Raw genomic sequence first — 11235 nt, 5'->3', positions numbered from 1 at the left:
AAAGCAAAGGAGAGAAAAAATATTGAAAAGCAAATACCAGTGAAAGACCATTAAATGTATTAAATTGAAACAGGGCAAACAAATGTGAACGTGGAGAGAAAATAATTAAATTCAGAGTGACTTTGCCTGTGTAGAAACATGGACTGCAGAAATAAAATTCTCCAAATGCACATTTTTATTACCTACAAATACCTACCTTGTATTATGGAATTAAGTTCAGTGCGTGTGCGTACATACACACACACATTCTTGGTTTGCTGCTCTTCTAAACCAGATGCAGTCAATGAGTGTGCCCTAACGGTGAAGGGACTAGCCCCATGTATCCCCTTCCCACACCCGCAAACTCCAGGTCAGGGGTGGTCTCCCACCTCCTTGGTACCAGCTGGGATCAGAGCATGGCATTAAGTCACCAATCACCACCAACACGAAAACCTCAACCATCACTTCGCAAACATCACTAAGAGAGTGGGCCTCACTCTGGTCTCTCAGCAGCATCCAGCAGCCAAGAAGGCACGGTGTTCCAGAATCCACAGCCTATCTCTGCACAAGGCTCTTCCTCGGAAGTTCTCAAGCACTCAGTCTGGATTTACATAAAATGTAAAAGCCCCTGCCCCTTTGTTGCATGGCCATATTTCACCCAGATGGGGTGCCCTGTTAGGGATCATATGTTGCCTATCTGGCAACTACACTGAGCCCTTCTCTCTGTCTCATGAATGATGTTTAAAAATAAATTGTATAAAGATAAAAAGATTTCTATCTTTAAAAATAAAAGAGGTAGTTGTCCCTGCCACGCTGTACTTTGCTGATGCTCATTGAAATCCAGCCCACCTTTCAGATTCTATTACAGCCCTTGTGTTTCTGACTCATCTTTTGACAGAGAAGTGTTTTTCTTAGATTACTTTTTTTGTTGATATCTACTGGTTTCTAAAACACAAGATCTAGTTTTAAACTTGATTTTATTCTTTGTCATTTTCTATCAGAAGAGAGAAAAATATACTCCTGAGGTTCCGGTATTGGCACAAATATCTAAAATCCTATAGTCTCTGAACTCAATAAGAACTTCTTTACGTACATGGAATACTTTTAGGGCTAAGCAAAAAACATGCATGTAATTATCTAATTTTTAAGCCAGAAGGATACAGCTGAGCTCACCAGGGACAGACAAGATAGGTCTACCTCCTTTAAGGGTTTGGAGGCCTTCCATAATTTTGCTGCACTTTTCCAATGTAACAAGCTCAAAGGAGACTCCAGAAAGCACAAATGACCCTTTGTTTACTGTTAGAGTGAAAATTAATGTTGATCTGAGACAACAAAACATCTTGAACTAACTTCTAAACCAACGAATCCATAAATAATGTCCAATATCCTTGAATATGTTTTAACACATTTTTTAAAAATTTAGACATTCAGTGTAACATCTTAACCACAAAATCCTGTTCCCTGACCATCCCGTATGAAGGAAAAGGAGCCACATAAAGTGTCCAAATCAGCAGAAAGAGGAAACTCTAAGGAGAGCAGCCCAAGCCAAAACACTGGTTTCTCAGGGAAATTGAGTGAAAAATAATAGAAAGGAAGCAAACTAGAGGGTAGGAGAGGGTGAACGGGAGCTGTAGGAAAAATGAAAATGAATGAAAACTACAGGTGGAATGACTGCGGGCCCTTTGATTGGTTTCCGGAAAGCAGTTAAGTCTGCTGGCAGCGCAGGCCGGGCGCCAGGGTGGAATGCGCATGCCCACAACATTCTACCGCTGCTGTTGTCAAGTTCATAGACCCCCTCAGAGCCACTTGTAGCCCTCTAGAGAAACAATAACGGGAACATCTTTGAACCCTACAGTAGTGTTTAATCAAGATATTTAGGAAACAGGAAACTGGTGAAAAAGACAGCTGTGTCATTCAACACAAAACTACCACCCCAAACTATTTTGCTTCAGTGAAGGCAGAGGAGTCTGCTATTAAATCAAAACTTGTGCAAAACCCAGGTCAAGATATGGTTCTACAGCCCTTTTTATTTTCTTCAGAGAGATTCTATTAAGAATAAGGTCATTCTTCGAAGTTTTTAAATGTGGGTATCATTTAAAAAGTTTTGATGCTTCTAACTCAATAATTTCACGTGGTCATAAAAATAATCTGTGTTTAAGACCTCTCCAAGGATTCTGTTCCAAGAGCTGCAATTCCTTTTATTTGGCCTAAAGCCTGGGTGACATTTCCCTGCTAAGGGTCCCCTATGGGTTCCATCTGGATCATGCGAGTCTCTGGGCAATTTGCGTTTACTTTATGTTGAGTCAGTCCCTAGTTCCAATGTTTCTGGGTCAGAGATAGAGCCAGATGCCGTTTACCTGGGTGACTGAGACTTCAATGTTTCTGACCCTTGTGCCAGAGAGGCTACCTTCTGAGGGAACTCATTCCAAAGAGAGTAAACAAACTCTGGAAAAATGTTCAACCTCACTGGTAATTAAGGAATTGTAACTCAAGCCAATAAGTTACTACTCTACAGCATGTGTTAGAAATAAAACAGAATATTATTCCCAAGGCTGATGGCACTGTCCTTTGGTACAGTCTTTATCAAATTGAAGAATATTTTAGTAATACATAGGAAGAATGGTAAAAATATTTATTCCCTTTGACTCAGTCATTCCATCTTTAGGAAAACTTGAAAAGAGTGAGAGAGTAGAAAAGACACATACCAAATTGTTTCCAGCAAGTGAAAACAAGAAATGGCCTAAACAGCCAACAATAAAAGATTGGTTATCTAATTACGGTTAGTCCATGGGGACACTGTGATCTCCACTGACCATAATAATTCTACCTCCAGGCCAGTGTGGGCTTGTGAATGGCCACAGGACTTGATTCTGGCTACTAAGATGAGAGGAAAAGTTTCCTTAGGAGTGTTGGGGGGAAAGGTATCTCCCTCCTAAGAAAAAGGCATGGGAAGAAACAGCTCATCTTCTAACTCTGGGTGCTGTGCTGGATGTGGACCCTGGCACGGGTGCCGCTATCTTAGATACACCAGAGGGGAATTCAACACCGAGGTGAGCTCCCCAGAGAAATGGAAAAAAGGTGGGTCCCTGACAGGATGACAGCACTGAGCTACTAAGTCAATCATCCCAAAGCCTCAACTTCCATTATACGTGAAAAATCCCATATCTGTGAAATATTAAACTTTCTTGTAACTTAAGCTAGTTTGAGTTGAGTTTTTCCGTAACTCACTGCCAAAGGAATCTAACAGAATCAAAATTAATTTAATCTTGCATATCCCTCATAACAGTGAAGACCAATGTAAACTTATTTTGTCAATAATCTTAAATAAGACAGTTAAATACCCCAAAGTATATCCAATATAATTATAACTGCATGAAAACCATGAATATATCTATATATGTACATTATGAATAGAACTAATAAGAAATAGTTATATCACAGTTAAAGAAATTAAAAGTAAATTATAAAATACTTTAAAGATTTTTTAAGTTTTTTTTTTTTTTTGCGGTACGCGGGCCTCTCACTGTTGCGGCCTCTCCCGTTGCAGAGCACAGGCTCTGGACGCGCAGGTTCAGCGGCCATGGCTCACGGGCCCAGCCGCTCCGCAGCATGTGGGATCCTCCCGCACCGGGGCACGAACCCGTGTCCCCTGCATCGGCAGGCGGACTCTCAACCACTGCGCCACCAGGGAAGCCCTGAAGTTTTTCATTAATATTTTAAGCACTGCCTTCTATAATTTTTCTTCACATTGTTTCTCAAGTTGGTGAGCTACCAAAGGTTAAGTGGCAAATCTGATTCATCCCAATTTCAAGTACAATTGCTAGAATATTTTTTAAAATACATCAGGATGGATTCAGTTCTGCTGCAGTAACAGACAACCCAGCAATCTCAATGCCTTATAACAACAAAGGGTTGTTTCTTGCTTAGGCTACAAGTAGACTGGGGTTAGATGGAGCGGTGGCATCGTTGGGCTGACCAGAGTCACTGAGGGATCAGACGGATGGAGCGGCCACCATTCCAACCGTTGATTGTCACCATGCCAGAGGGTAAAAAAAAAAAAAAAAGCATACAAATTGTGTTCTGAATTTTAATGCTTCTGACACATAACTTCCACTCACGTTTCATTAGCCAAAATAGGTCACGTGGCTTTGCCTAAGTTCAAAGGAAGAGGGAAAGTTTACTTCTCCCATGTGCCCGGAAGCCCCAAATATTGGCAAACAGCCCTAATGACTAACCACAGGGTTACAGCAAATGGCATAGTTTCATCAGATGTACAGAAGGTAGACTTTTTTCTAAAACCCCAGAGGTAAGAGAGAGATGAAGCCTCTATGTAGTAAAATTAGTCTAGTGAGACACAAAACATCCCCTCACATGTTTTAAATACATGCTCAACTTCACCCAGCAATTGATTCCGCAGGGTTCATATGGTTGCTAAAACATGTGGTTCAAGTCTCAGCCTATTATAAATGTAGTGGAGACTTTTATATCATTCCTCAAGTGCTACCACGAAAGACCACCAGACAGCAGAGAGATTCATCGTTACAGAAGATCTCCCTTGCAAAGTCTGCACGCATCAGCAAAAGCAACCAGAATCTGCCTGATAGGACATACCTATCACTTCTCTCTACTCCCTGCTTTCTGCATGTGTTTTGGAAGTTTTTAACATTTTAGGCTCAGTTCAAACATAAATTCTGAATTGTGAGACTCAGAGTGTACTTATCCTATTTCATTCCTCATCTCGTTTTTCTCTTCTTCCCTTACACTTCATTCTCCTAACCTATACCCGTGACTCCCCAGTAGCACAATTTTTCCTGTTGCCAAGTTGTTAACCTTCCACCACTGAACTGACATTCTTCCTTGGCTACTTTCTCCAACAGCTCATGAAAATCTTTGGGCGTCACCAGCTGCTAGAACTCTAAACTCTCCACCTGAACCCTAGGTTGGTTCCTCCCAGTCACCGGAGGACCAGGCAGAGTTCCTTCTCGGGAGACTCTGTCTCTGAGAGCAGTGGACTAAGAACGTGGCCAGGCCCTGGGCTACAGGGATGGACTAGCAGCTGACTTTGGCAGGACAAGATTGGTTTAACTGCCCCCTTATTGGTCCATTTCTCATCATGTTCTACAGAGATAATCTTACCCTTCCCAGAGCACATCAACCAGAAATGTTTAGATGATAGGTATCAGAAACCTTCACTTACCCTGGATTTTTTTGAAAAAAAGTATTTATTTATTGGCTCAAAATTTTCAAGGGCAGGGCTTGTTGGTGGCAAAGCTTAATCCAGGGGCTCAAGTGACGTCCTCAGGAGGTGGTTTCTTCTTCTCTGTTTCTCTGCCCTCCTTTCTCCGTCCTGGCTTGCTCTGTGACAGCTTTTCTCTCATGAGCGCAGGACGGATGCCAAGAGCTCTTCGGTTCACGTCTAGTTCTCAGCAGACCCAGAGAACGCCTTGAGCTCCACATGCTGAGAGGTCAACACACTGACAGGTCACGTGGGCCCCCCAATCAAGGCGTCCATAACTGGCCTGGAGGATTAAATATGCAGACTGAATGAGGCCAATCAGGCTTGCCCCTGGCAGTGAGGGTGGGGTCATGTCTCCCCAACCTGCGGCGGTGGGGAGGGGACATATAATGTCCCCCCGTAAGAAATCCAAGGTACTCTTATAGGAAGAAGATTGAAAGGATGCTAACAGCCCAGACACGGGCTCCCAGGCAGCCTTTCTTGGACTCGGCTCCTTGCCTTTGCCCCCTTCAGAACTGGCCTTTCTTTTGTTTCACTCTGGACGGTTGGGGGAGATGGCCTTAGTGTTCAGTAACAGCGAAGGCTTTAGGTGCTGAAAGCCACATTTCCATTTTCATGAGAACTTCCTGAAGACCCAGTGGGTCAGAAGGAAGAGCCTTGGCCTGGTGGTCTAAACCCCTAGTGTTGGATCTCGGCTCACAGACCTTAGATAACTCACTTCGTGGACTTGGTTTTCTTATTCACGAACAGGGGGGATGGACTATATGATTTCTGGATGCTGTGATTTTTTTGTTCTATAATGTTGGGATAGGTTTGCAAACCTCACTCACTCAGCATCTCACGTGTGACACAAGGTGCCAACCCCACCCTCCAATTCCAAGGGAAGGGCTCTTTCTAGAACACCACAGCCGTCACATTGTAGGAATGAAAAAAGACGGGCAATGCCGGCAGACTTGCTTGTGGATTGGTAAAGGGGGTTGGGTGGGGGGAGATGGAGAAGGCACATTCACCACCACATTTTTCAGGTCGTTAACAAAGACGGCATTAAAATTAGCACAAGAAGGAAAATGTTGACTATTTTCTGATCCATGGAGGAGACAAGTCTGGCCTTAGACATATCTGCTTTATGGTGATGGTGGGACAGCGATGTGAAATGCCCAGGAGATCTTTAAAGTGGAATTGGAGCTTGGCAGCTAGGACGGGGCTGGAAATGTGGACACGTGAGGGGATGAAATAGAAAGCTTGACAGAACTTAGAAGGGTGGGTGAGAGTCCTGGGGGCCATGGCACAGGGTGAGGTTCTAAGACCAGGAAAGGTCTCCCTTTCAGAGGTAAGGGGGCGGGGCACAAAGAGACCTGGAGGAGGAGAATCCAGAAGGTCCATGAGAGAGTCACTGAAAACAAATGGGAAGGGAGTTTGGGGACGGTTGGGGTGGGAGACGGAGCAGAAGAGAGGCAGGGTGGAGTGAGAACTCAGATCTGCTAGCACCCTTCCTCAGAACAGACCTAATAGGTCTCCTCTGGTGGAGGGTAGGGGTCCTGGCAATGACAAAGCTAAAGAGAAAGTGGGTGTTGAAATGGGGGCATGTCCATCGACAGAGGAATGGCCAAAGAAGATGCGGTACATATGTATAATGGAATTTACTCAGCCATAAAAAAGAATGAAATAATGCCATTTGCAGCAACATGGATGCAACTAGAGATTGTCATACTGAGTGAAGTAAGTCAGACAGAGAAAGACAAATACCACACGATATCGCTTATATGTGGAATCTAAAGAAAGGGTACAAATGAACTTATCCACAGAACAGAAATAGAGTTACAGATGTAGAAAACAAATTTATGGTTACCGGCGGGTAAGGGGGAAAGGGAGGGATAAATGGGGAGATTGGGATTGACATAAACACACTACTATATATAGAATAGATAACTAATAAGGACCTACTGTATAGCACAGGGAACTCTACTCAATACTCTGTAATGGCCTATATGGGAAAAGAATCTAAAAAAGAATGGATATGTGTATATGTATAACCGAGTCTCTTTGCTGTACAGCAGAAACTAACACAACATTGTAAATCAACTATACTCCAATAAAAATTTTTTAAAAAGAAATGGGGGCAGTGAACACAGATGAGACAGGAAGCGCTGTCTGACCTGCAGCCAGGGGAGGGGTGGGGTATGGGGCTTGGGAACGGGGGAGACTTGGAGAAATGGGACAGGAGCTCTGAATCACAGCGGTGAGGAATAAATTAGTGAATCAACAATATTTGGTTTTGATTTGCCCAGAAGAGCTGACTAACTGACGTTAAATTGTACAGACTGCCCCTCCAGAAGCGTGCTGGAACTAAGTGTCAAGGCAATGCAACAGAAAACTAGAGCAAAGCTCACAGAATACAAACGAAGTGGACTCATATTTATTTGGGTTCCTCAGGGCTCTCAGGAACCATTCAATCCCTCAAGGGCCAGGACCTTGTCTTCCACTCCCCTTTCACTCCCCTCATGTTTGGCAAAATGTCCTGGAGCCCAAGGGACCCTGACTCAACCAAGGGTAGGGGACAAACCCTCCAAAAGAAAGAAATGACCAATGGATGAGCAGAATCCCTTCCTCCAGAGAGAATCATTCATTTCCACACACTTTCAGATCGTATAAAAGGAAATGTGGCATGATTACAAATGGAATTATAAATGCCTGCCTTATCCCCAAATAAAGCTGGGGCAGAAAATATTCTCTCACTTCTTACGCAAAGAAGTAGGCCATTGGGGAGGAAGTCGCACCCACTGCTGAAACAGTCTGCAAAGGCACACGCCTCTGAATGGTCGTTTCTCAAAGGAAAGGGAGAGACAGAATGAACCCTTGCTAAGCGGGTGGGAGGCCATCCTGGACTTCTCGGTCCTGCTAAGACGCAGACCCCGGCTGGAGAGTAGAGCGAGCTGTGGCCGTGCGCTCTGTGCTGCCACCTAGTGGATGTAATTGGTAACTACAAAGGCTTGGGAAGGGCCAGGAAAGGAAAACTTCCTGCTTCCCGATTTAAAAAAAGAAAAAGAAAACATGTCCTGTCCAGAGTATCCGTAGAGCAGCAGCAACCAGCCTCCTGACAGCTGCAAACACATCCCTTATTAGTCCACCCTGTAGGCCTGAGAGGCCCAGCGACGCTCCTAATGCTGAGCGCGGGAGAAACACAGCGGGCGCTGCAGGCAGCGGAAGGCAGGTGAATCCTGGGCCCTTCGGGGACATACCCTTTGCTGTGGTTCCAGTCCTGGCAGCGGACTCTTTCTCTTCCTGGTCTGGGCTTTGCTGTGCGGCAGCCCTTTTCAGTCTAGGACTGAAACCAGCGGTGATGAAACCATCAGTGACCAGTCAGTAGGCAAAACACATGCTCGTCCACTTTGGGGGAAGAGATGTGACAAGTTAATGAGATGCAGCCGCAGCCTCTTCCGGGTCGCACCTCACGCGTGCACACAGGCAGGCCGGCGCTCCCAGGAGGTCCGCGCAGCCTCAGTGTGCCTGGTGCCGGCTGACTCTAATCAAGGCAAGCATCGGCTCGCGTGGGAGACCTGCTTCCGGTTCCACGTCCAGGTGGGATCCCTCTCCTGTGCTTCGCTTCTCTGGTGAAGAATCGCCAAGGCAAAGTGGCTCAGAGATTCCGTTCTTAGTTAGTCACCAGCCAAATATCAGCTTAGAGATGGCCCGTTCTTGATGCCAGGGCCACCTTCCTGCTGCAGCCTTGTTCCCTCTCTAGGTGTATATGGTAGAGGAAGAGCAGAACAGACCTCTGCAGCCCGTCACTTGGCATCTCACGAAGGAGTAACAGATGGTTAGAAGCCTGGAACCATGGTTACTCGAATTTCGGACAGGATCTTTAGACATGTTTTCCCTGCTGAACAGAAATGTTCTATCACTTAATTAAATAATTTCATGAAGACAGCTTTGAGACGGACAAGGAAGAGGAAGGCCCTGTGAATTCCACAGAATGTTGCCAAAGGCAGTGCAACTATCTATTGTTTTAAGAAATAACTGACTTTTAAAAACCTCCATACGATTTATAAATCAAAATCATTTCTCCCTCGAGAGCAATCCAGAAAGAGTAAAACATTCAAAGCACCAAACTTTCAAAAGACCTGTTGGATTTCAGGGTTCTATCCAAGAAAATAACTCCCTGGATTACTTAAATGGCCGTGCAGCTCTTGGAGACTCAGATGAAAGACACCATCAAAGTAGAGAGTGTTATTAATAACCCTTGGTGTCCAGCCATCTCCTTCCCCTGCTCTTTGGGCAAGCATCTGCCTGGTTCTATTTTGCTATTTGATTTCATTATGTAGTTTTCCGACATCTGCTCCCAGGCTCTCTGAGACAACAGTGAATTCCGCTCAGAGATGAAATCACACAAGAAAGGGAAGGAAGACCTCGTCAGCCTGCTGGCTCTCATCCCTCAGGTCCCTCTGCCCTGCTTGCCACGGGGGCGGGGCAAGGGGCTGGTTCACCCTCCACAGCCAGCACCTGCCTCACTCCTCCAAGAGCTGTTCTCAGACTCCGCCCTTGGGAGCCTGGGAATTGAAGCCCTTCCCACTTCAGGCAGCCCGGATCCAAAGATGGGCAGGTAGGAGAGAACAAGTATTCCAGCTCCCCGGCCCCTGATGGAGACCAGTCTGGGGGGTAAACTATGTTATCTTCAGAGCTTCCCTGCAGGACAAAGCCAAAGTTTTAAAATGTCCACAAATTCTTTGACCCTCCTCCCTTCAAAAGGTAGAGCCTAGTGCTCGCTTCGGCAGCACATATACTAAAATTGGAATGATACAGAGAAGATTAGCATGGCCCCTGCGCAAGGATGACACGCAAATTCGTGAAGCATTCCACATTTTTGAGAGGCCCGCGTACCGCAAAAAAAAAAAAAAAAAAAAAAAAAAAAAAGGTGGAGCCTAATTCCCTTCCCCTTAAATAAAGGCCAGCCTGAGTGCTTCTGCAGAACAGAAGATGGGGGAAGTGATGCTCATCATGGTCCTAGGCTAGGTCATGAACTGGATAGCTTCTGCCTGGCTCTCTCTCTTGGGCTACACACCTGGGGACTCCCACAGCACGAGGACACTCAAGCAGTCCTGGGAGAGGCCCATGTGGAGAGGAACTGAGGCCTCCCACCAACAGCCAGCGCCAGCTCTCCAGCCTGGTGAGTGAGCTGCTTTGCAAGTGATCCTCCCGCCCCAGGTAAACCTGCCGAGATCTCGACTGATACTGTGGCTACAACCACAAGGAGACCCCGAGCCGGCACCACCCAGCCAAGCCACTCTTGAAATCCTGACCCACTTAAACTCTGAGAGGTGATAAATGTTTATTGTTGTTTGGGGCAATTTGTTACACAGAAATATAGAAGGAATAGTTTCCCTCCTTGGGGCTTGGCCCAGTAGTACACCATCGCCTGCCCTCTCTTCTTAATCATGAACTCCTGCGCTCCCATCCCCCTACAGGCTTTCCCTGGGACGCTTCCTAATACAGTTGAGCCTTGCGCAATGCGGGGTTGGGATGCGGGCCCTCTGCACAGTTGAAAATCAGAGTATGACTCATCATCAGCCCTCCATAGATGCGATTCCTCCATATCTGGGAATCCTCCATTTCCATGGTTCCTCCGTGTCTGTGGTTTCCACATCCAGGGATTCAAGCAACTGGGGATCGTGTAGGGCTGTGGTATTTACTATTGAAAAAATTCCACGTGTAAGTGGACCCTACAGTTCAAACCCATGTGTTTCGAGGGTCAAGGAAAATCCCTTTCATAAGAACCCTTGTCTCAGAATTGAATTCCCCTCTGGGAACTGGTTAAAACTTCTCATAAAATAATTCTAATTCAGGGTCCTTTTTCCCAGCCCATTTCCTCTTCCACCCCAAGAGTCCTCTTTTCTCATCTGGTTTTGCCTCTTTCCATAGTAACTATCCTCACTCCCTTCCTTCACCCCCTGCATCATTGCAACGCGCCTTCCTCAGCTCATGGACCACTGGAGGGCAGGAGGCTGATGTGATAAAACCGAACC

General features: G+C 45.6%; 1 non-coding gene across 1 annotated transcript; it reads left to right on the top strand.

Moving 5' to 3' along the window:
- Positions 1-9971: 9971 nt before the first annotated feature.
- Positions 9972-10078, top strand: LOC132500442 (U6 spliceosomal RNA). The gene has a single exon (XR_009534034.1). It is a non-coding gene; the product is annotated as a U6 spliceosomal RNA (small nuclear RNA).
- The last annotated feature ends 1157 nt before the right edge of the window (positions 10079-11235 follow it).

Source organism: Mesoplodon densirostris, chromosome 12 (assembly GCF_025265405.1).
Source record: "Mesoplodon densirostris isolate mMesDen1 chromosome 12, mMesDen1 primary haplotype, whole genome shotgun sequence".
Lineage (NCBI taxonomy): Eukaryota > Metazoa > Chordata > Mammalia > Artiodactyla > Ziphiidae > Mesoplodon > Mesoplodon densirostris.
This window is presented reverse-complemented; position numbering and strand designations above follow the sequence as displayed.